The following is a 27,994-nucleotide window of genomic DNA, read 5'->3' on the forward strand; positions in this document are numbered from 1 at the left end:
TGGAAGTTTCCTTGAATGAATTGACTAATAACTAAAGTGAAACTAAGGCTAAAATCAACTCACAAATTAAGCTTTGTCAGCGAAAATCACTAAAAACCGTTTTAAGGTCCAACGCCTTAAACGATCCTCTTTGCTTTTATCGGTTAACATGGACCGTTCAAAAGCATAAAATCAACATGTAACTTTACTACTTTTGCAAGAACTACGTAGGTCTGATTTCCTCATCACAATTGAGGATACGTAGGAGCAAAAGCCCCACTTTTGTCGACTAGCCCAAGAGATCGTTAATGGTCCAATGCCTTAACGTTTCTCTCCTTTCAAATCCAAGAAATCGTTAATGGTCCAACGCCTTAACGTTTCTCTCCTTTCCAAAATCAAAAGATCGTTTAATGGTCCAACGCCTTAAATGACCTTTTGTTCGGTTAAAATATATCTTGCGAAAAAAGATAAAAACAACTTAACCAACGTTTAGTTTTGAAAGAACTATGTAGGTCTGATTTTCTCATCGCAATTGAGGATACATAGGAGCGAGGGAAACACCCTTGTCGACCACAAAAAGATAAAAAATACAAAAAGACCCATAAAAAACAAAAAAACATAAAAAAAAGGGAAAAATACATTTTGAAGTCATATTGCACACTTGGTTAAAGGTTTCCGTCCCTTGTAACGGATGCGTGGGGTGCTAATATCTTCCCCGTGTGTAAAAACAACTCCCGAACCTTTCACGATTAAAGTTCGTAGACCACACCTTTTCCGGTTTTTTCGACGTTTTCCTCGAATAAACGTTGGTGGCGACTCCGCACATTTTCCTCCCATGGAAGACGTACCTGTGAGCCCCGCGTCGCCCTCCCGCCGAAGGGTAGGTTGCGACAGTTGGCAACTCCACTGGGGACTATTGTTAGAGAGTTAGGGCTTCTAATCTCGTGCAATATCATGACTTCCTTTTTTGTCGGTTTCCTTTTATTTCTCTTACGTTCTTATATATAACTCTTTGATGCTTTTAGTGTGTTTTTAAAATGTATGCATGAGATAGATGTTTATTCATTTGATGCACACAAACACCAACACTATTTGTACACACGATGAGTTGAAAATGGGCCTTATACCCGGGTCCATGGGAACATAAGGAGTGGAGGTGAATCTGTGGTCATGCTGGGTCTCCGACTTGCTTGATAACAGTGAACACATGGGGCCCTATACTCTAGAGTTTTTCTCTTTGATAACATATTGTTGCTGGTAGTCCCTACTGCCGCAATATGTTTTTCGAAGGGGATGATACCTCTACAAACCATCAAGAGAGATATGACCACCATGGGAATTATCACTAAAAGCCTTTTAGTTCCTCCCGTTTAGGTCCCTAAAATAGGGGCACGAAGCAAACACGCTACGTGCCTTTTAAACACTGCCATGCATATAACCTAAATGTCATGTACGCCTTTGCTGTATGATTATTTGAGGATATTGCCATGCTGTGTACATCCCCCTATTGCGCTTTTGCGCATCTGCTTCATGTCGTCACGCATGCTTTGTATGTTGGTCTCGTTTGTTGTCACGAGAAGCCGGAAGGTCCATATCGCCTTCTTAACTGCACACATGGGGCACTGTGCCCCTGAATGCGCAAGTAAGAAGAGATGATTTTCCGAGTTCTCGTGTCCGTAAATGCATTCATATTATGCATCTCATAAGCATCTCTTCAGGGCATCGTAATGGATGTATCGCTTCGGCATTTGTGACTTATCATTTCATGCATTGCGTTTTGCATAAGTCATTACATCATCATGCATATGCATTCAACATACTTTTTTTTCTACAAATTGGATACCTTTTGTTTTCATGTTTACTCATGCATGATCCTTGCATTTTCCTCTGCAAAACAAAAACAAAAAAAGGAAGCATGAAAATTCACGCTGCATTCTTAGTTGCATATGTTCGGTACCATGAGCCAACCATATTGAGATAAAAAAACCCGTTTCACTTAAAACAAAATGATTGAACATGGTACCTAATGCATGGTTAACTAAGAAAAGATGTTTCTTCGGGCATCTCAATCTCATAATTACATTTTCCATGCATAGCATACGTATTCCCGAGTCTTTCATCTCTATGAAATGTTGTCGAAGTATTGGCGATCAAAATTGTCATTCCTTGGGTTATGGGGTTGAACCAAGCTCATGCTTTTATGAACCAGTTCATCAAGTCAAGCTGAAGTATGGAAGTAACCATCTTGCAAAAATTGGGGCAAAAGATGAATCGGGTGACATTGTTGCTTCGTCTACTCCCAAACACATTGAGGACTGTTGATGTCCTTGTTACTTCTAGTTTCACCTTGACAAAGATGTCATGGACCATGTTGAAAATCTAAATTGATTCAACCCTATGTCTTGCGTAAAAATTCGCAATACTTCAACTGTGCATCATTCGCATACATCCATGCTTTTCATTGGTTGCATTGCTCATTGCATTCTTCCTTGAAAAAAAAAATGAACTTAATCATTGTTATCAAAAGGAAAGAACACACTTTACGGTGCCCTTGCCGAACTCGTGCTAGAGCTAGAGTATTGGGTGAAGTAGAGGAGGTGCAAAAGTCGATGAAGACCGACATGGAGGCCATGAAAGAGCAAATGGCCACAATGATGGAGGCCATGATGAGCATGAAGAAGATAATGGAAGCCAATGCGGTTGTAGTTGCCGCTACCAGCGCTGTTGCTAAGGTGAACCCGATGTCCCCATCTGGCCTCAACCAAATGAATCATCCAACCTCAGTTATGGTAGGCAAAGATTTGGGAAGTATGAGCGGCCCCTATTATGTGCAAATTCAAAACAAGCACGCCTTCCCACCATATGGCTTGCCTCCCAACTATACACCACCCAATGTGGCGTACACTCCCAATGAGAATGTCAATAACTACACTCCTATACTCATTGAGAGCCAACAACCTCAATCTGATCATGCACATGTCTCTCAACCCATGGGGGAGACACATGAAATGCCCCACCACAATCTAGCCGACTTCGAGCCTTGCCTCGGATATGCCACTGAAGGGCATGTAGTTGGTGATATACCCCTACAAAACACTTTGGACGGCCCTCAGTATCACCCACAGCCACACCTCTTGCATTCCACAATGGTTAAAAACCCTCATGCTATGGCAGAAATGGGAAAGTTGGATCATCTAGAGGAAAGGCTCAGGGTCATTGAAGGAGACAAAAATTATGCCTTTGCTAACCTAGAAGAGTTGTTCCTAATACCCAATATCATCACCCCTCCCAAGTTCAAGGTGTTGGACTATGACAAGTACAAGGGGACTACTTGCCCCAAGAACCATCTAAAGATGTATTGTCGGAAGATGGGGGCATATGCAAAAGATGAGGAACTGCTGATACATTTCTTCCAAGAAAGTCTTACTAGGGTAGTTGTTACCTGGTACACTAACTTGGGACCTTCCTGAGTCCATTCATGGAAGGACCTAATGGTTGCCTTCGTTAGGCAATGTCAGTACAATTTTGATATGGCTCTAGATAGGATGCAACTATAGAACATGTGCAAAAAGGAGCATGAATCCTTCAAAGAATACACCCAAAGGTGGAGGGATCTGGCAGCCCAGGTGGCACCCCCAATGACGAAAAGGGAGATGATAACAATGATAGTAGACATATTAATAGTGTTCTACTATGAAAATGGTGGGTTACACACCTTTAAGTTTTACGAATTTGGTCTTCGCCAGCGAAAGGATCCAAGTGGGTCTGAAAAGAGGCAAATTTAATCATCCTGCTTGGACGAATGAGAAAACTGGGGCAAATGAAGAGGGTGAGAATGAAGGAGAAACCCATGTTGTGACTGTCGTTCCTACATGGAAAATCCCCCACCAGCTCAACAACATCATTACTCAACCAATATCAACCTTTCTCATTACCCACCACCCAGTCATCCACAAAGGCCATCCCTAAATAAACCACAAAGCCTGTCTATCGCACTTCCAATGACGAACACCACCTTTAGCATAAACCAAAACACCAACCAAGAAATGAATTTTGCAGCGAAAAGCTTGTGGAATTCACCCCAATTTCGGTGTCCTATGCTGACTTGCTCCCATATCTACTTGATAATTCAATGGTAGCCATAACCCCAGCCAAGGTTCATCAACCTCCATTTCTCCCAGGGTACGACTCGAACGCAACATGTGCATATCATGGAGGAGTTCCGGGGCATTCCATTGAGCACTGTATGACTTTGATGCGTAAGGTACAAAGTCTAATTGATGCGGGCTGGCTGGAACATGAGGAGAATCGCTTGTGAATCCTAACATTGGCAAGCGACACCACACACAGGGCAATTTTGAAAGCTGTTGTTAGATGTCTTTAATGACTCATGAGGATTTTCAAGTTTATGCTATTATTGTAAACCATAGTTACAATGCTAAATAAAATGGATAAATTTGACATCTTTGTCCCTCATCCTCTCATAATTACATCTCTGCTTCCACTAGAATATGGGTGTAGGCCATTGGTTTGTTTTCTCAAGCGACCTACGCTCCTGAGTTTGGACTTCCAAAACCATTCAATCAGAAATTACTCATGCTACACATTTGGTGAGGATGTCATAAACAACGAGTAAAGCAGAAAAGTTCAAAAAGAAAAGGAAAAAAGCATTTGATTGACTGTGTTTTCAAGTAAAATATAGACGTTCATGTGACCTCATTTTATCATTCTAGAAATTTTGTCTTTTTTAGATAGAAGTGAGTTATCAAGAATAGGAGTCATTTGACTTAATCCGTCAATTGAAAAAAATCCTTCAAATGTTTCTTGTCCTTGAAAATATATTTTTGAGAACCTGCACAGTTTATTCCTTGCTACAAGGTCATGACAAAAGACAAGGTTGATACCTCAAAGCCCTACATTGGGGCAATGAGGGGCACTGTGCATAAGCCTCGAGCGAACCTAGGGGAAGATCAAAAGTTCTCACCTGTCGATGTTTTTAAATGAAAAAAGGGGGACAAGCCCTGGGTTTTCAATGGATTGATTAAACGTCAAACAACTCCATTGTCATCACTCCAAAATGGTCAAGTGACTAAATCAAGCTGAACATACACTCTGAGGGAGTTCCCGGAGAGATTTGCAAAAGATAGGATAAGGTTGCATGAACTATCACAGTCAATTTGTGTTTCCCAAAAAAAATCAAAATCAAAATCACAAAATAAGGAAAGAATGTCATGAACATTGTACAACTTTCCATTACATTGCATTGTTGCATACAAGGTCTGTATTTACTACATTTCAAGACAAAGGTTGCATGCATCTGCATCCCTAAAAATCATGTTAACTGCATAGATTTCCTACATCTAATGTCCAATCTTATGAATTTGGGATGACCGGCCATCTCGATGAGTCGATCTCTTGCTTCCTCATAAGGGTGGACCCTTGGGTACTAGTACCTATCACCTTTAGAGGGCTACACGCCCTCGCCTTCAGAGGACTACATGTCCTCCCCTTCTGAGGACTACACGTCCTCACCTTTAGAGGGCTACATGTCCTCACCTTCAGAGGGTTACACGCCCTCACCTTTAGAGGACTAGATGTCCTAGCCTTCAGAGGACTACACGTCCTCGCCTTTAAAGGGCTACACAATCTCGCCTTCAGAGGACTACCCGTCCTCGCCTTCAGAGGGCTGCGCATCCTCACTTTGGGTACTCGTACCCTCACCTTCAGAGGACTACATGTCCTCACCTTCAGAGGGCGACACACCCTCACCTTCAAAGGGCTGCACGCCCTCGCCTTTAGAGGACTGCACGTCCTCACCTTCAGAGGAGTGCACGTCCTCACCTTTAGAGGGTTGCACGTCCTCACCTTGGGTACTCGTACCCTCACCTTCACAGGACTACACATCCTCGCCTTCAGAGGGCGACACACCCTTACCTTCAGAGGGCTGCACGCCCTTGCCTTTAGAGGACTAAACATCCTCACCTTCAGAGGGCTGCACGCCCTCGCCTTTGTAGGGCTACACGTCCTCGCCTTCGGTGGGCTGCACGCCCTCACCTTCAGAGGACTACATGTCCTCCTCTTCAGAGGGCTAAATGCCCTCGCCTTCAGAGGGCTACACGCCCTCACCTTCAGAGGACTACACACCCTCGCCTTCAGAGGGCTACACATCCTCCTCTTCAGAGGACTACATGTCCTCGCCTTTAGAGGACTGGACGTCCTCACCTTCAGAGGGCTACGCGCCCTCACCTTTAGAGGACTATATGTCCTCCCCTTGAAAGGACTACACGTCCTCGCCTTCGGAGGGCTACACGCCCTCACCTTCAGAGGACTACACGTCCTCCCTTTCAGAGTGCTACACGTCCTCGCCTTTAGAGGCCTGCATGCTGTCGCCTTCAGAGGCCTGCACGTCGTCGTCTTGAAAGGGCGACACGTCCTCGACTTCGGAGAGCTGCACGCCCCCTCGCGTTTAGAGGGCTACGCGTCCTCACTTTCAGTGGGCTCCACATCCGCACCTTAAGAAAATTTGAGGTCCTCTGCCCTTAATGCTTAACTGAGAGTTGCGCTCCCGGTTAAGAGGCCAGTAGTTTCCTTTTATCAGCTCCTGGGCCACCCCCTGATCCTGGAGGAGGGCCAACTTTGCAAGCACAACCAGAGGAGGAGGCTAACGCGCAGCTACTGTGCATACTAGGGCAAGATTTCACCTGTGCTGCTGCAAAGAGACGAGTGCGGATCATGCACACCAACATGACCACTCTTACACAGATATGGATGACGTTGCTACTTAGCAACATTTCGTCCAGCGACCATAATGCCGATCTCCCCCTGCGGAAGCATAAGTTGGTCTGTGCCATCGTGACATAGGTAAGTATGCACATCGCTCAACTGATTTCTGATGTCATCTATTATTTGCTGGGATCGCGCCCACAAGACACCCAGTGGACCCGGAGGAGTTGAACAGGGCCCTGGGGTTTTCAGCTCTGGTTATGGGTCTCTGTCAATCCTACCGGGTGCCCGTCCCCCCCAGCAAGGTCATGCCATCATGACATAGGTAAGTATGCACATCGCTCAACTGATTTCTGATGTCATCTATTGTATGCAGGGATCGCGCCCGCAAGACACCTAGTGGACCCGGAGAAGTCCAATAGGGTCCTGGGGTTTCCAGCTCTGATTACGGGCCTTTGTCAATTCTACGGGGTGCCCGTCGCCCCCAACAAGGTCATCAGGCCCCCTATTAACTGGGCTTTCATCAAGAAGTACTGCACCCCCCAGGCAGGCGCAGGGCGAGACACCACAGCAGCTTAGGGGTAGCCGGTAGTGGGTAATAGATGCACCGCCGCCACCTCCAGAGCCCCTTAGCTCATCTACAAAGGTTGGAGTGTTGCCTACAACCCGTGGCCGACCAACAGGCGACCAAGTCCAAAGCCAAAGGTAAGCAAAAGTACTAGGTCCGTGACCGACAAGTCATCACGCGTCCAGCTCAAGATGTTAAAGAAGCGCTACTAGGAGGCAACCTTGTACCTTTTAAATTTCTACTTGTTATTTGATCACCTTTGTTTCTCAAGTCATAGTAGGACACACCTAGTTGCTTATGATCCTAGGAATTTAAATAAAACAAGCACAAGCTCGGAAGGTAGTCATACCTCACAAAATATATGTATGTGTGATTAGGTAACGAAAATACCTTAGATATGCATGTATGCAATTTAGGTAGCAAAAAAATACCTCACAATATATATATATATATATATATATATATGTGTGTGTGTGTGTGTGTGTGTGTGTGTGTGTGTGTGTGTGTGTGTGTGTGTGTGTGTGTGTGTGTGTGTGTGTGTTTAGGTAGCAAGATACCTTGGATATGCATGTATATAGCAAAAATACCTCACAAAACATATATATGTATGTTTAGGTAGCAAGATACCTTGGATATGCATGTATATAGCAAAAATACCTCACAAAACATATATATGTATGTTTAGGTAGCAAGATACCTTGGATATGCATGTATATAGCAAAAATACCTCACAAAAATCTACACATGTTTAGGTAGCAAAATACCTCATGAAATAAAAAACAAAAACAAACAAGAACAAAAAATATATCTTTCGGCTGAAAAAGCCAGGACGCTTTTGAAAAGAATTGACTTCTAGCTTTTCTTTGAAAAAGAGTCACCGATCAAAACAAAGGGTTTTGTTGAAAAATTGTGTATACACCTGAAGGGTGAATGCTGTGAAAATTTTCCCGAACATCCAAAATGGACTCGGATGAATGCATGAATTGATAAAAGAACATGTTTTGGAAACACTGGGTTGACTTAAATAGGGAAAATGAATCCTTAGCCCTAGTGTCACATGACCATAAAAAACTTAATGCTTGAGTGTCCACATGGGTGCATGCATGACCAATTTTGCGTAAAATTTCATAATCATCAGTGTTGCATGTGTATCATGGAAATAATGTGGGACATCTCCTTTTTCCCTGAACCGTTGACCAAACCAACATCCTGACATATATCATGTCCAACCGTTCTACAAGCCTTGAGCCAAAATTCCAACTCACCATAAACCTTGACCCAGGCTGAAAATGCCCATCCTTGCCTTTGAAAGCAAAAAGGAAAGAAAAGAAATTCCTGATCAAAGATCGGAAGAAAACAAAAGAAATATGCAGAAAGGTCTTTGGACCACTCAATAATACAGAATTGTCACCCCCAAATAAGGAAAGAAAGGAAACCACGATCCGAAGTGGTCTTCTCCCTTTGATTGCCAACCAAAATCCTGTGCGCTAGCGACTTTCTCGCCCTGCACTAAACAAAAATAGAAAAGGAAAAGGCCTAAACACTCAGAGCCAAATTCCTCACCAAAACACCATTCTCAAAAAAGTCCTATTGATTCGTGATCACGCACATAATCTTTGATTTGATAGGAAATGATTCGCAAAGTTAAGTCATGACATATCTATGGTTCGAAATTAGGATAAAACACTTACCTGTGTGAGATTGATACACTTCGAGTGATTTTCTTCTATTTTGTTGGACCCAGTGTTTCCTCTAAATGGTCGTTTAGAAACGAAATGCTAACATCCAAAATCTCATTTATGGTTATGAGAAAATTTTATCAGCATACTCTTCTTCCCCAAATAGACACATTGTTTTTCATCAAAAACATCATATGTTGCTCTAATCAGTTGGAGATTTTGTTTATTTACTAAAGCATGTTCGCAATTTAGTGAAAGAACACCGAGACTATTTTAGTCTCACAAAAGAAAGAACTATGTTGGTTTGAGTTCCTTATCACAAATTGAGGATATGTAGGAGCAAAAGCCTCGCTTTTGTCGACCACCCCACCTTTTGCTATCATGACCCAAGAGTCCGGTAGCATGCGAAGACACCTTACGGTTATCCACGCCTTGTCATTCGAAGACCCCAAGTTTGATTGACAAGCAGAGGCTAATGTGGTTATCTGCACCCTTTCCGGAGATGTCAGCATCTCCTGGTAGAGACTATTTTAGTCTCGCATATCACAAAAGAAAGAACTACGTAGGTCTGAGTTCCTCATCACAAATGGAGGATACGTAGGAGCAAAAGCCTTGCTCTTTTCGACCACCCCGCTTTCTGTCATCCTGACCCGTGAAGTCAGGTGACGTGCGGAGATACCCAAGTGATTATCAGCACAAACGATTTCTGTTGATCCTAACTAGTGAAGTTAGGTGGCAGGCGGAGATTGTAACGACCCGCCTCGTCGCTACGGTATTCACACTCTAATATTCAATAATTTCAATTTTTATAAAAATAACTCCCTTAATTTTATATTATGAAAATAGAAGTGATTTTGTCACAACATAAATTCATCCAACAACACGCCATTACTTAAGTGAATATGCATAATTACATAGAAACAATAATTCGGTACATGTCATAACGAAAATTAAATATGTTCAATATATATATATATATATATATATATATATATATATATATATATATATATAAATTAAAATTCCAGTTTTACATCTTTAACTCAACAAAATAAAACTTAAAAACCAACTACGGAGGAGTTGATTACAAACCACAACTCTCTCCCAAAATAACGCAACCGTCATCACGTCGGCTCGGCGGCTCCTCACCAGAATCTTACTCCCTACACCCTGCCACTGTCATTCTGCTCCCACGAACAAGGTTCGTGATCATCACAGGCATCAACCACACGATACAAAATTGCAAGGGTGAGTTTATTATAAAAGAACCAATACCAATTCCAAATAACCACAATTAGCAAGAAACATATGCAAACATGATAAGCATACACAACAATCATTATTCAACACTCATATCCAACAAATATTCATCATTCACATCCAACAATTACTCATCATCCATCCATGGACCCAATCAAGACTGCACAGAATGATGCATGCACCTGACTCAACACTCAGATGCAATGTGGTACGTACCAACAACAACCAAATCTCAGGAAATAGCCTAAGCGTGTCCACACGACACTCTCACTTAGGGAACTGTGCTGAGTTTGTCGAGACCACCCGGTTGTGCACGTAACAGCCCCCCACCCATAGGTGATCAACCTGGGAGCCCAAAGGTGTTCCCTACCAGGTGACAGCCCCCTAGTACAAAGTACACTTGGCCACAGTTACTCTATTTCCTGTGTCGTATGAGCTATGATCATGGCCAAAAGTAAGTGCCAAAGACCATGGACCAATTAAAGCGCCTAAGCATCCCCTCAGAAATGCTTAGCTTCTCTAACCACGCTAGTTACCCACGTCTGGGCCATCTGACAGGGTCAGTGCACTCTACCCCCCATGACATACACTTCATACGACGTATGATCGTGGCCAAAAGCTAGTGCCAAAGACCCTGGAAGGTCAGTGCACAGTGCCCCCCACGATCATACACAACATCCAGCGTATGAACGTGGCCCAAAGCTAGTGCCAAAGACCCTGAAAGGTCAGTGCACAGTGCCCCCCACGAACATACACAACATGCACATGCTAATGGATTTCCAACATCAATCAACAAATCGTATTTCCATGTCATTCACAACATAAATATCATCTCATATCAATGACGTTATCAACAACAACAACAACCTCATTTCATATTCACATATTCATCAATAATAACAATTCATGTTGACATGGTCTTTATTAACAATGTCATCTCAAATCAATATCATCATAATTCTCATTATCATCACATATCAATTAAAATCCTCAATAGCAACATCAACAACAATTCAAACAAACACAACAATATCATTTCCACATGCACGGTCTTCAGACAACACATTTCAAACAACCAAAACAATATCATTCATCACAATACATACATACATACATATACATATATATATATATATATATATATATATATATATATATATATATATATATATATATATCGCATCCCATTAGTTAAAACCTAATTTTCTTTGAAGAAAAATCATCATGCAACAGGGATAGACAGATATCCACATAGCTAGGTTCCCTGACCCTAACTATGGTGTTAAAACGGTAAATTTTATAATAAACTCCCCTCACCTATCGTGAGCTACCCCGCGGATTCCTCGTCGCGTCACTTGAAGATTCCTTTTTGTTCTTGCTCGTCGATTCCACACAAGCCTCTACCATGCCAAAACGAAGGAGACTTAGTATGGATTTCAGAAAACAAGGCTAGTAACAATGCTCTGGGTCAAACACCCACATCACTACAAGAAAGAGCTGAGAGCATTTCGGGTTTTACAAAGGAACGTCATTTGGAAATTCCGACCACGCCAAATGTGACCGGGGTTCAGACTAGGTTACGAAAATAACATGCATTTCATGAAAGGATAACGTTTACAAAGTCTCTTTCTCTAAGGTTTTTCAAAGGAAGCATAAGACATGCAATGACGGTTCCAAAGTCAGAAAAGATGCAAAGACAAGATGAAACTAACAAGAAACAAGCATAGAACCATGGTTACCTCGAAAGAAAACGAAAGGTCCGATTAGGGTTTTCGTTCTCTACCGGAATCGCAAGCCAAGTTGGAAGATTCCGCTTCGGTTGAAGGGTTCCTCTCGGTGTGGGTTTTCAATGGAGAACAATGATGATTTGTGGTGGCTAATGGTGGCTGTGTGTGATGGAGAAAGTTCTTGGAACTTTAGAAATGGCTTTGGAAGAAAGAAAGAAGAAGAAATGATGTTTTTCCTCAGCTACACAAAAGCAAAGGATGAAATGCTTAAATAAGAGATGCTCTCGGGAACGGATGCTTCTAGCACACTCCAAACATCTTCTCAAAGATCCCAACGGTCAGATCATGGACAAGTGTCTTGTAAAGTTGCAAACCAAATGTCGAGAAGATCCAACGGCTAACAAAGGCCTGACAGGGTTTTTACCAAGGCAGCTTCATGTAGCTTTCTCTAGAAGCTTCATTAAGAAGCTTTCTCCAGAAGCTTCATTAAGAGGCTTCTAGCACACTCAAGCGATCTTCTCAAAGATCCCAACGGTCAGATCATGGACAATTGTCTTGTGAAGTTGCAGACCAAATTTCGAAAAGATCCAACGGTTAACGAAGGCTGGACATTGTTTTTACCGAGGAAGCTTCATGTAGCTTTCTCTAGAAGCTTCATTAAGAGGCTTCCTCCAGAAGCTTCATTAAGAGGCTTCTTTGAGAAGATAGATCCTTATCTATCCACACCCCTCTATTAACTAAATTGACTTCCTTAAAAATAATTACGGATGAAAATAACGCAACAAATAATCAAACATGAAACATAATTACTAATAATATATAGATATATATATATCAGGGTGTTACAACTCTCCTACCCTTTTAGAAATTTCGTCCTCGAAATTTATCTTACTCAAACAAGGATGGGTGAGCTTCTCGCATCTGACTTTCTAATTCCCACGTGGCATCTTCTCCTGATGCACCTCCCCAGATCACCTTGACCAACGAAATCTCTTTCCCTCTTAGGTGTTTTGTTCGCCTATCCTCGATCCTCAAAGGCAATGTTTCATATGTCAAATTCTCCTTCACTTGTACATCATCCAATTCAGTCACATGGGATGGATCACGGATATACTTACGAAGTTGAGACACATGAAAGACATTGTGAAGATTAGAAAGAGATGGGGGTAGTGCAATTTGGTATGCCACAGGGCCAACTTTCTTAAGAATTTGGAAAGGACCAATAAAGTGAGGTGTGAGTTTTCGGGATTTCAATGCTCGACCAACCCCAGTCCATGGAGTGACTCTCAAGAATACATGATCACCAACCTCGAATTCCAGATCTTTCCTCCTCTTATCATGATAACTTTTCTGCCTACTCTGAGCAGTTCTTATCCTTTTCTGAATTAACTTAACTTTCTCAGTGGTTTGTTGTACCATTTCTGGTCCTAAGGTGAGGCCTTCTCCGGGCTCTAACCAACATAGGGGTGTTCTACACCTTCTACCATACAAAGCTTCATAGGGAGCCATGCCAATGGTAGAATGAAAATTGTTGTTATAAGTGAACTCTATCAATGGAAGAAAACTCTCCCAGCTTCCCTTCTGCTCTAAGACACATGCTCTTAAAAGGTCCTCCAACGACTGAATGGTCCGTTCAGTTTGGCCATCAGTCTGAGGATGGTAGGCTGAACTCAGTCTAAGCTTGGTTCCCAACACTCTGTTCAAGCTCTCCCAAAACCTAGAGGTAAATCTAGGATCTCTATCAGATACTATGCTAGATGGCACACCATGTAACCTGACAACCTCACTTATATACAAGGTGGTCAACTTTTCCAAGGAAAATCTGATATTAATGGGAATGAAGTGAGCAGACTTAGTCAATCTGTCAACAATAACCCAGATAGAGTCTAAACCTCTAGGGGTTCTAGGTAGTCCTACCACAAAATCCATGGAAATACTGTCCCACTTCCACTGGGGTATCTCTAAGGGTTGTAACTTCCTTGAAGGTCTTTGATGTTCTATCTTAGCCTTCTGACAGACTAGGCATGCATACACAAACTCACTAACCTCTCTCTTTATGTTGGGCCACCAAAACATCGTCTTTAAATCATGATACATCTTGGTAGCACCAGGATGGATGCTCAAATTACTCCTATGTCCTTCCTCTAAGATCATCTTCCTAAGTTCAGGCACATTTGGAACACAAATCCTATCTCGAAGTCTCAAAACTCCATCTGATCCAACATTGAAACTACTGTCCCTTCCTGACTCTATAGCCTCTAACTGAGTCCTTAGAAAAGGATCAATCTTCTGACCTTCCCTGATATCTCTTAGTAACTCACTAGTGATCCTCAAAGTTCCTAATCTTACACTATTACGAGTAACCTCACATGCAAGACTAAGGTCTCTAAACTGTTCCAGGAGATCCATCTCTCTAACCATCAAGGAAGACATATGTAGAGATTTCCTACTCAAGGCATCAGCCACTACATTGGCTTTACCGGGATGGTAGCTAAGCTCAAAATCATAATCCTTAAGAAACTATAACCATCTCCTTTGTCTCATGTTCAGATCCTTCTGACTAAACAAGTATTTAAGACTCTTATGATCACTAAATACCTCGAACTTAGAGCCAAACAGATAATGTCTCCAAATCTTAAGGGCAAAAACTACAACAGCCAACTCTAGATCATGGGTGGGATAATTCCTCTCATGAGTCTTAAGCTGTCTAGAAGCATAGGCCACCACTTGGCCATTTTGCATCAACACTCCGCTTAAACCTATCTTTGATGCATCACAATACACCTCAAATGGTTCTCTCGGATTAGGCAAAACTAGCACTGGAGCGATTGTCAATCTTTCCTTAAGGGTTTGGAAACTATGCTCACATTGGGTATCCCACACAAAAGCTTGACCCTTACGAGTCAGTTTAGTTAAAGGTAGAGCCAACTTGGAAAAGCCTTCTATGAATCTCCGGTAGTATCCTGCTAAGCCCAACAAACTCTTAATCTCAAAAACAGACTTAGGACTCTCCCACTTAAGAACAACTTCTATCTTAGAGGGATCCACAGCTATACCCCCTTGAGATATCACATGCCCTAGGAAACTAACTTTCTCTAACCAGAAATCACACTTGGACAACTTAGCATAGAGTTGTCGGTCCTTAAGGGTATGCAACACAATCCTCAAATGTTCTTCATGCTCTTCTCTAGTCTTGGAGTATACCAAAATATCATCTATAAATACTACCACAAAACTATCAAGGTAAGGGTGAAAAACTCTATTCATGTAGTCCATAAACACTCATGGAGCATTAGTCACACCAAAGGGCATGACTAGATACTCATAGTGACCGTAACGGGTCCTAAAAGCAGTCTTTGGTATATCCTCAGACTTCACTCGGATCTGATGATAACCCGACCTAAGGTCTATCTTACTAAACACACAAGCTCCTACCAGCTGGTCCATAAGGTCATCTATTCTAGGCAAAGGGTACTTATTCTTAATCATTACCTTATTCAACTGGTGGTAATCCATACACAACCTCATGGTTCTATCTTTCTTCTTCACTAGCAACACTAGGGCTCCCCACGGAGATACACCAGGCCTAATAAACTGCTTATCCAACAACTCCTTTAACTGTTTCTTAAGCTCAGCTAACTCTACAGGAGACATCCTATAAGGAGCTATAGATATGGGTCCAGCACCAGGTACTAAGTCTATGGAAAACTCTATCTCTCTCTCAGGTGGCAGACCAGATATATCCTCAGGAAACAGTTCCAGAAATTCTCTAACAACAGGGAGGTCACACATAGAAACCTTTGTCTTTACTTCTAGGCTAGACAAGATCATGTATACTTGACCATCTTCCTTTAAAGATGTCACAACTTGGTTGGCAGAGATAAACATCATATCCTTACTCACTCCAGAATCATCAAACATCACACTTTTATCAAAACAGTTCAACAAGACATGGTTGGAAGATAACCAGTCCATACCAAGAATAACATCAATATGGCTCAAAGGGAAACAAATCAAATCAATCAAGAATATCCTACCAGAAATCTCCACAGAACAATTCAAACACAAATCAGAAGTTAACACAAAACCACTAGTAGGGGTCTCTACTACTAGATCTTTATTTAAAGAAAACACAGAAAGCATAAGTTTTCCTACACACAAACAAAGAACCACACAACAATCACAACCATCACAAATTCCTACTCAGTTACTCTTGAGAGATGATGAATCAAGACATTAACACCCACTTTCCATCATTTGCATTTTCTGATCGCTTGCCATATCATTCCATTGCCCTTCACAAATTATACAGGTGGCCAGTCTGATAATCCGTGACCCGGCATTGAAATTCATGGTATAGCAGACATCAGAAAAACAAATTCAATATGACTACGAAAATCAAATCTCTATAGCTCATTAAAACATAACTAGTGAGTAAGTGCTAATAGCAAACAACGAACATCAAACATCAACAAACAACCAACTCCAAGCATTCAACAAAACAACCAAAGAATGTAGATGCAATTGGGCTTTTCAAGATTAAATTCAGGACAATACTTCAAGATTACAAGTCACAACATCAAGATGATCACTAGTATATTAGGAAGGGAATTCCTAATTGAATTAGCAAAAGGTTTGGCTAAGTAATTTAAATTAAAAAGTGTTTTTCAAAGGATTTACTCTCTGGTAATCGATTACCAGAGGATGTAATCGATTACCAGTGGCCAAATATGTTTTTACAACAGCTACTAAAATTTGAATTTAAATTTTAGACTGTGTAATCGATTACACAATTTTGGTAATCGATTACCAGCAGTTAATAAACGTTTTAATTCAAATTTTAAAAGCTGTAATCGATTACACAATTCCTGTAATCGATTACCAGACAAGATTTTCAGAAAAATCTTTCTAAGAGTCACAACTTCTCAAAGGGCTTTTTCATGACCACCAATGGTCTATATATATGTGACTTATAACACGAATTTGCTCAGAGTTTTTCAGAACAAAAGTGTTTATCCTCTCAAAGAGAAAAATCATTTTATCCTCTTAAGAATTCCTTGGCCAATTCAATTGCAATTCATTAAGGAATTATTTGAGTGCTCAACCTGTAAAATCTATCTCTTTCTAGAGAGATTCATTCTTCTTCTCCTTTTAATTCTCTAAGGGATTAAGAGACCGAGGGTCTCTTGTTGTAAAGAAATTCTAGACACAAAGGAAGGATTGTCCTTCTGTGTTTAGAACTTGTAAAAGGAATTTACAAGATAGTGGAACTCTCAAGCGGGTTGCTTGGGGACTGGACGTAGGCACAAGGGTGTGGCCGAACCAGTATAAATCTGAGTTTGCACTTTCTCTTCCCTTAAACTCCTTTGTTTATTATTGCTTTATATTCATATTCAAATTGATTTTATTTGAATTAATATTTAAGAAGTTCATTGTTAAGGGAATTTATAACTTGATTAGAAAGTGAAATAGATTTTTAATTGGGGAAGTAGTTTGGAATATCTTAATTCAACCCCCCTTCTTAAGATAACTGAGGCCATTTGTCTAACAAAGAATGCACAGAAAAACATAGCAGACTCACAACTCACAGGCCGAAAGGTTCAACCAAGCTCTGATACCACTAAATGTAACGACCCGCCCCGTCGCTACGGTATCCACACTCTAATATTCAATAATTTCAATTTTTATAAAAAGAACTCCCTTAATTTTTTTATTATGAAAATAGAAGTGATTTTGTCACAACATAAATTCATCCAACAACACGCCATTACTTAAGTGAATATGCATAATTACATAGAAACAATAATTCGGTACATGTCATAACGAAAATTAAATATGTTCAATATATATATATATATATATATATATATATATATATATATATATATATATATATATATATATATATATATATATAAATTAAAATTCCAGTTTTACATCTTTAACTCAACAAAATAAAACTTAAAAACCAACTACGGAGGAGTTGATTACAAACCACAACTCTCTCCCAAAATAACGCAACCGTCATCACGTCGGCTCGGCGGCTCCTCACCAGAATCTTACTCCCTACACCCTGCCACTGTCATTCTGCTCCCACGAACAAGGTTCGTGATCATCACAGGCATCAACCACACGATACAAAATTGCAAGGGTGAGTTTATTATAAAAGAACCAATACCAATTCCAAATAACCACAATTAGCAAGAAACATATGCAAACATGATAAGCATACACAACAATCATTATTCAACACTCATATCCAACAAATATTCATCATTCACATCCAACAATTACTCATCATCCATCCATGGACCCAATCAAGACTGCACAGAATGATGCATGCACCTGACTCAACACTCAGATGCAATGTGGTACGTACCAACAACAACCAAATCTCAGGAAATAGCCTAAGCGTGTCCACACGACACTCTCACTCAGGGAACTGTGCTGAGTTTGTCGAGACCACCCGGTTGTGCACGTAACAGCCCCCCTCCCATAGGTGATCAACCTGGGAGCCCAAAGGTGTTCCCTACCAGGTGACAGCCCCCTAGTACAAAGTACACTTGGCTACAGTTACTCTATTTCCTGTGTCGTATGAGCTATGATCACGGCCAAAAGTAAGTGCCAAAGACCATGGACCAATTAAAGCGCCTAAGCCTCCCCTCAGAAATGCTTACATTCTCTAACCACGCTAGTTACCCATGTCTGGGCCATCCGACAAGGTCAATGCACTCTACCCCCCATGACATACACTTCATACGACGTATGATCGTGGCCAAAAGCTAGTGCCAAAGACCCTGGAAGGTCAGTGCACAGTGCCCCCCACGATCATACACAACATCCAGCGTATGAATGTGGCCAAAAGCTAGTGCCAAAGACCCTGAAAGGTCAGTGCACAGTGCCCCCCACGAACATACACAACATGCACATGCCATTGGATTTCCAACATCAATCAACAAATCGTATTTCCATGTCATTCACAACATAAATATCATCTCATCTCAATGACGTTATCAACAACAACAACAACCTCATTTCATATTCACATATTCATCAATAATAACAATTCATGTTGACATGGTCTTTATTAACAATGTCATCTCAAATCAATATCATCATAATTATCATTATCATCACATATCAATTAAAATCCTCAATAGCAACATCAACAATAATTCAAACAAACACAACAATATCATTTCCACATGCACGGTCTTCAGACAACACATTTCAAACAACCAAAACAATATCATTCATCACAATACACACACACACACACACACACACACACACACACACACACACACACACACACACACACACACACACATATATATATATATATATATATATATATATATATATATATATATATATATATCGCATCCCATTAGTTAAAACGTAATTTTCTTTGAAGAAAAATCAGCATGCAACAGGGATAGACAGATATCCACATAGCTAGGTTCCTTGACCCTAACTATGGTGTTAAAACGGTAAATTTTATAATAAACTCCCCTCACCTATCGTGAGCTACCCCGCGGATTCCTCGTCGCGTCACTTGAAGATTCCTTTTTGTCCTTGCTCGTCAATTCCACACAAGCCTCTACCATGCCAAAATGAAGGAGGCTTAGCATGGATTTCAGAAAACAAGGCTAGAAACAATGCTCTGGGTCAAACACCCACATCACTACATGAAAGAGTTGAGAGCATTTCGGGTTTTACAAAGGAAGATCATTTGGAAATTCCGACCACACCAAATGTGACCGGGGTTTAGTGTAGGTTACGAAAATAACATGCATTTCATGAATGGATAACGTTTACAAAGTCTCTTTCTCTAAGGTTTTTCAAAGGAAGCATAAGGCATGCAATGGCAGTTCCAAAGTCAGAAAAGATGCAAAGACAAGATGAAACTAACAAGAAACAAGCATAGAACCATGGTTACCTCGAAAGAAAATGAAAGGTCGGATTAGGGTTTTCGTTCTCAACCGGAACCGCAAGCCAAGTTGGAAGATTCCGCTTCGGTTGAAGGGTTCCTCTCGGTGTGGGTTTTCAATGGAGAACAATGATGGTTTGTGGTGGCTAATGGAGGCTGTGTGTGATGGAGAAAGTTCTTGGAACTTTAGAAATGGCTTTGGAAGAAAGAAAGAAGAAGAAATGACGTTTTTCCTCAACTACACGAAAGCAAAGGCTAAAATGTTTAAATAAGAGATGCTCTCGGGAACGGAAGCTTCTAAGACTCCAAACATCTTCTCAAAGATCCCAACTGTCAGATCATGGACAAGTGTCTTTTAAAGTAGCAAACCAAGTTTTGAGAAGATCCAACGGTTAACGAAGGCTGGGCAGCGTTTGTACCGAGGAAGCTTCATGTAGCTTTCTCTAGAAGCTTCATTAAGAGGCTTCTTTGAGAAGCTAGATCCTTATCTATCCACACCCCTCTATTAACTAAATTAACTTCCTTAAAAATAATTACGGATGAAAATAACGCAACAAATAATCAAACATCAAACATAATTAATAATAATATATAGATATATATATCAGGGTGTTACTCAGATACCCAAGTGGTTATCCGTATAAACACTCTTTCGCTATCCGTCAGACTCAGAGTCCAATAGCATGCAGAGACTAACATCATCTTCTGCACCCTTTGTCAATCGGGGGCCAACGAACCCGTTGACATGCGGAGACTTACGTCGTCTTCCGTGCTTTCTATTTTCCTGACCCGTGAAGTTAGGTGACGTGCACAGATACCTAAGCGGTTATCCGTACAAACGGTTTCTGTCATCCTGACCTGTGAAGTTAGGTGACGTGCGGAGATACCCAAGTGATTATCCACACAAATGATTTTTGTTGATCCTAACTCGTGAAGTTAGGAGGCAGGCGGAGATACCCTAGTGGCTATCCGTATAAACACTCTTTCTCTATCCATCAAACTCAAAGTTCGGTAGCATGAAGAGACTAACGTCGTCTTCTGCACCCTTTGTCAATCGGGGGCCAACGAACCCGTTGACACGTGGAGACTTTCGTCGTCTTCCGCGATTTCTGTCATCCTGACCCGTGAAGTCAGGTGACATGCGGAGATACCCAAGCGGTTATCCGTACAAATGGTTTCTGTCATCTTGACCCGTGAATTCAGGTGACGTGCGGAGATACCCAAGTGATTATCCGCACAAACGATTTCTGTTGATCCTAACCCGTGAAGTTAGGTGGCAGGCGGAGATACCCAAGTGGTTATCCGTATAAACACTCTTTCGCTATCCGTCAGACTCAGAGTCCGGTAGCATGCAGAGACGAACATCGTCTTCTGCACCCATTGTCAATCAGGGGCCAATGAACCCATTGACACGCGGAGACTTACTTCGTCTTCCGCGCCTTCTGTCATCCTGACCCATGAAGTCAGGTGACGTACGGAGATACCCAAGCGATTATCTGTACAATTGGTGTTTGTCATCCTGACTTGTGAAGTCAGGTGATGTGAAGAGATACCCAAGTGGTTATCCGTACAAACGGTTTCTGTCATCCTGACCCATGAAGTTAGCTGACATGCGGGGGTACCGTATGGTTATCCGTACCTTTCGTCAACCAGGAGCAAACGAGCCCGTTGACGCGCAGAGACTAACATCGTCTTCTGCATCTTTTGTCATCCTGACCCATGAAGTCAGGTGACATGCGGGGGTACCGTATGGTTATCCGCACCTTTCGTCAACCAGGGGCAAACGAGCCCATTGAAGCTCAGAGACTAACATCGTCTTTTGCACCTTTTGTCATCCAGGGACAGCGAGTCAGGTGGCAGGTGGAGATACCTTATGGTCATCCGCACCTTTCATCAACCGAGGCAAACGAATTCGACGGTATCAGGATGATGTTGGTCGTTCGCTTCTGATTATTTTCAAAATTTTTGCAGGTTTACTCTAGTCGTCCTGAGACATGAAAGCCCGACGACGCACAAGATTCTTCTCTGCTGGGTGGGGGGCGATCAAGTTCGATGGCTTGGGGAAATGTCGTGGTTGTCCCACTTTATCGCTTTCAAGACACTGAAGTTTTGTTGACGCTTCTAATGCCTTTTCTTTCTTTCTGAATGACAGGTTTCGCTGGTTGAGATATTGACCGACCGAATGATGTTCCACTCGAATGAAATTAGTGTCTTATCTTTACTTCGCTTTTATCTCCAATAAAAGATAAGTAAAGAGGGGCAATTGTCATAACCTAATTTCATCCGGGGACCATTTTTTGGTGGCATGCAACCTTCGTTTGACCGTCTTGAGGTACTTAACACCCATCGTTAAGTAATCTATAAAGTTCCGCCACATTCTGGAAGTCAAAAAGGGCATTTTTGCGCAATCCGTAAAGTTCTGCAACATTCTGGAAGTCAAAAAGGGCATTGTTGCATAATCCGTAAAGTTTCACAACATTCCGGAAAGAAAATGGGTGTCGTTACGTAATCCGTAAAGTTCCATAACATTTTGGAAATGAATCAGCAAAAAAAAACACAAAGGGGGTGTATTTAGTAAAAGAGGGGTGCAAATAGCAATCAGGCCCACTTGGGCCTTTCAGAGGGTTCCAACAGATGGTGGTGCCTTTTGGTGGAAGCAACCCAGCTCACCTGGGCGAGCTGGGCGGCAACCACCTCCCTCTTTTTCTCCTATAAATAGGGGAAAGAGGGCAGAGTAAATTGTTCAATCCTTCTGGTATTTTAGGATTCTCTCGAAATTAGTGAGGAAAATTGTTTCCGTGGAAAAAATCCAAGCCGAGGTGCTTCCATAATGCTTCCGAGGCATTTTTATGAGCGATTTCATGAAGATTCTTCACCGTTTTTTATCGTTCTTCGTTCGTTCTCCGTCGTTCTTCGGTCTTCAACCGGTAAGTTCTCAAAATCAAATCTTTCAATTCATTCTATGCACCCTTAGTGGTCCCCACTTATTTCGCGTACTTTTATTTTCATTTCGTTTGTTTTCCTTACCCCCTTTTAACGTGCTTTAACCATTTATTTAAGCCGTTTTCTCAGCTGATAAATAATAAAATAAATTTCAACCGATCATTTGTGTTGTAATCTTGTTTAATCACTATTAAAATAAAATCCAACCGATCGTTCACACAGTAATCTCGGTTAAAACAAAAAAAAGGGCAAAATAATAATAAAATAATCAAAATATCTTTGAATAAAATAATCAAAAAAATCGATCGGACGTTTTTCTTTGGAAGTTTCCTTGAATGAATTGACTAATAACTAAAGTGAAACTAAGGCTAAAATCAACTCACAAATCAAGCTTTGTCCGCAAAAATCACTAAAAACCGTTTTAAGGTTTAACGCCTTAAACGATCCTCTTTGTTTTTATCGGTTAACATGGATTGTTCAAAAGCATAAAATCAACATGTAACTTTACCATTTTTGCAAGAATTACGTAGGCCTGATTTTCTCATCACAATTGAGGAAACATAGAAGCAAAAGCCCTGCTTTTGTCAACCACCCCAAGAGATCGTTAATGGTCCAATGCCTTAACGTTTCTCTCCTTTCAAAACCAAGAGATCGTTAATGGTCCAATGCCTTAACATTTCTCTCCTTTCCAAAATCAAAAGATCGTTTAATGGTGCAACGCCTTAAATGACCTTTTGTTCAGTTAAAATATATCTTGCGAAAAAAGATAAAAACAACTTAGCCAAAGTTTAGTTCTAAAAGAACTACGTAGGTCTGATTTCCTCATCGCAATTGAAGATATGTAGGAGCGAGGGAAACACCCTTGTCGAACACAAAAAGATAAAGAATACAAAAAGACCCATAAAAAGAAAAAAAACATAAAAAAGGGAAAAATACATTTTGAAGTCATATTGCACACTTGGTTAAAGGCTGTCGTCCCTTGTGACGGACGCGTGGGGTGCTATTACCTTCCTCGTGCATAAAAACAACTCCTGAACCTTTCACGATTAAAGTTCGTAGACCACACCTTTCCGGTTTTTCTGACGTTTTCCTTGAATAAACGTTGGTGGCGACTCCGCGCATTTTCCTCCAATGGAAGACGCACCCGTGAGCCTCGCGTCGCCCTTCCGCTGAAGGGTAGGTTGCGACACCTCACGGTCACTGTTCCACTCATGCACAAGTGTTTAGGTTATCCATCAATGAACAACCAACATAAGTCTCAATCTTTGCACTTCATCTCATATCATACAGTCAAGAACACACAAACTGAATCCGAAGGACTTTACTAGGCTTGTAATGTGGCTGGGCTGCAACAAATCATGGTTTTTCTAGGGTGCAAAAGCTTAGGTTCTAATAGAGCATTCATCCATAGATCAACCTTTTTCTTTTTATTCCAGCTCTATTACTTGCCTTTCCGCACTTAGCTTTTCTTTTTCTTAAATAGTAGCGCACACACTTTTATTTTATACTTACAGTTTTTTTTTAAAAAAAAATACTTGCCGCTTGTTAGATGACTAAGTGTGTTGCTCTTTTCTTACCATTACAAGCTTTCACCCCATAATTACCCCAAATTTGGGAAAATTTGCTTTGAACCAAAATTTCCTATTATGAATGATGCTCTCCTACAACCTAAGACAAGGTAGAAGGAGATAAACTATACATGCTCAAGATTCAAGGTTCAATCAAACAATCATACTTTCAGCTCAAAATAGGCGCAAGGGATAAATCAATCATGCACAAGGTAAGCTTTTTAGCTAAGTGGCTATCTTCAATCCAAACATGGCATTCATCATCTTCAATTTCACGCATTCATTACATACTCAGAGATTCATGCAAAAATCATTACTCAATGTTAGTCGTTCTCTCACAATTAAAGATGACACTTTCACCAGGTTGCAACTAATGTGTTCCTTCACAATCAACCTGACAAACCAACTAACATTTTCAGTCATGATCCTAATTCTATGTTGTTTCTTTTCTAATGACTACATGCTCATTCAAGGCATATGATCTGTGCATTTCAATTCACTCACATCATACAATTGATCAATTCAAACCAATCACAAACACTAAATTCCAAAATCAAGTATCAACCATTGGATAATATAAATGCACTGTTCAATCAAGCTCTATACAAGCTATCAACCAAAATAAAACCTATAAACTGAAATTTAAAAGCTAAAACACAAACATAAATCTAAAGACGGAAATATAAACATAAGTCTAAATTATAAAATGTACTAAAGAATAGATAATATTAAAACTGTTCAAAACTGTTCAAAAAGCAGAGAAATAAAAATCCTATCAGTGATCTTGGTCCTGTGGTGGTGGTGGGTCCTGATCCATGGCCTCCTCGGTCAAGTCCAATGTAGGAGTGCCTGCTGAAGATGCCTACTGAGTACCCTCTGCGGTCACTGGATCATCCTCAAAAATAAATGGCTCAGGTGGAGTGGGAGTGGCTTCAGAAGAGTCATCCTCCTGGTATGATTGAAGTTCCTGGGCTGCGGAGGCTTCACCCCCTCCCAAAGGAGAAGGTTGGACTCCTAGCCAGGCAACCTTTTGTAGAAACTCCTCTATGCTCATAACTAGTTGCTGCTGGACCACATCTTGTAAGCTCTGCATAATCAAGAGCTGGCCTTGGTGCATGCTCTGCAGCATAGACATGAAAGGCTTTGAGCGGAGGGACCTGGAAGAATTGGGTCTGTTGGAGCTGAAGGGAAAGCAGAAGTAGGGGGAGCAGGGGCAGCTGAAGAAGATTGGGCCTCAGATCTTCTAGCCCTTGATTTTTGGGTCCTTGGAAAAATGATCGAAGGGTCATCTAGGTTCCAGCAATTCTTCTTAATATAAGCCAAATTAATGGCTGGGCTGAGTGACTCAAAGGTAAGAGAATTTGAGGTGACTCCTCGAGCCTTGCACAAGGCAGCGATGAGGGCTGGAAATCCAAGCCTCGAGGAGTTGGACTAAGCAATGAGCGAGATCTGTCCAGCTATAAGTGCTCCTATGTTCATGTCCATCTTCATTACTAGCCCATAAACTAACTTAGCCATGTCAAGATTAAGATCAAAGGTATGTGAAGTCAGGGGTAGGTTAGAATAAGATAAAACACTCCAGGTCTGAGCCAGAGTTGTAAGATCCTTCCTCAAGAGCTTCCACGGCAAGCCCTCAGCGTTAAGAAAAAATCCCCTTCCAGGGATACACAGCCGAGATGCCAGCTCTTGAGGGTCTGGCCTCAACCTGCAGAACCTAGAATAAGAGGGTAAGCTCTCCCCTTCCTCCAAGACCACTAGAGTCTTCAAGAAGGTGTTGAGGGAGTCCGCATCGAACTTAATCAGGTGCCCTCGAACCCTAACTTGCTTTGGTTTTTTTTCCTCAGGGACATATAGGTTTGCATAGAATTCTTTAACAATTGCCACATTTATGCTTCCTTCAGAAAAATTAGTAAGCTCCTTGTGCCAGTTCCTCCTCTTGACTTCTCTTCTGAAGTCATCAAACTCATTAATGTATAGCTTCACATTCCTCTCCGGAAGAATGTTTCGGCCGAGGATGTTATCTGCGTAACGATCCCAAGCATCCCTTGATTCAAATATGGATGAGTCATAACTGGCCTGGGACAATGAAGCTATGACTTTTCTCTTATGGGGAGCCATCTGCAACAGAAAGGAATCAAAACACAAGATTAGACAGGAATTTATTCAAATTAAAAAGCAGAAAATAAAACTGAAAATCAGACTGGGCGCTTAGTGCAAGTGACTCGCTTAGCGCTCCATAGGAAAAACTACTCATGCGCTAAGCATGATAGCCACGTGCTTAGCGAGTGAACAAAAAAAAAATTATGCAAAATTGGCTTTGCTCGCTAAGCCCAATTCCATAAATTTTCAAAACAGATAAGGATTTGCGCTTAGCGCATGTCATACCCTAATTTCATCCGGGGACCATTGTTTGTCGACATGCGACCTTTGTTTGACCACTTCAAAATGCTTAACACCTGTCGCAACCTACCCTTCGGCGGGAGGGCGACGCGTGACTCGCGGGATGCGTGTTCCACGAAAGGAATACGCGCGGAGTCGCCACCAACGTTTATTTGAGGAAAATGTCGGAAAAACCGAAAAAGACGCGATCTACGAACTTTTAAGTGAAAGGCTCGGGAGTTGTATTTACGCACGGGGAAGGTATTAGCACCCCACACGTCCGTCCCAAGGGACGGCAGCCTTTAATCGAATGTGCAAACATGACTTTGATTTTTACGTTCCCTTTTTATGTCTTTATATCCTTTATACCCTTTTTATATTTTTTCTCTTTTTTGTGGTCGACAAGGGTGTTTCCCTTTGCTCCTACGTATTCCTCAATTGCGATGAGGAAATCAGACCTACGTAGTTCTTTCTTATGCGTGAATCAAGTGATTCTTTTTTACTTGAAAGGTGATCATTTTAAGGCGTTGGACCTTAAAAATGATCCATTTTACTTAGTAAGAAATTGAAATGATAAACTTTCAAAAACCTATTTTTGTGGACGAGCTTGACTAGGCGAGTTGATTTTAGCCTTAGTTTCACTTTAGTTATTAGTCAATTCGATTAAGAATGAGAAATCCCAAAGAGAAAACGTCCAATTGATTTTTCGCTTTATTTTACTAAAGGGTATTTTATTATTTATTTATTTATATTATTATTTACCTCTTTTTTTGGTTTCCAACGTGGTTGCGGCACGACCGATCGGTCGGAATTCATTTCAACCAAAGTTAACGGATAATACAATTCAAACGATCGGTGGAAATTTATTTTATTTTTAGGTTAAGCGAGAAATGACTTAAATAAAATGGCTTAAGCACGTCAAAAGGGGGTATAAAAAATAAATGAAACGAGAATAAAAATACATGAAACAGAATGTGGACCACCACGGGTACATAGAATGAATCGAAAAGCTTGGTTTGAGGTACTTACCCGTTGAAGACTGAAGAACGATGAAGAACGAATGAAGAACGTCGAAGAAGGGTCGAAATCCTTCGCGAAATCACTCACGGAAACGTTACGGAAACGTTACGGAAGCGCCTCGGCTTGGATTTTCTTCACGGAAACAATTTTCCTAAGCAAATTCGAAAGAGAGAGAAGTGCCTAAGGGGCTGAACCCTTTTCTACTTCACTTCTCC

Source organism: Glycine soja, chromosome 9, assembly GCF_004193775.1.
Source record: "Glycine soja cultivar W05 chromosome 9, ASM419377v2, whole genome shotgun sequence".
In the NCBI taxonomy this organism is placed as follows: Eukaryota; Viridiplantae; Streptophyta; class Magnoliopsida; order Fabales; family Fabaceae; genus Glycine; species Glycine soja.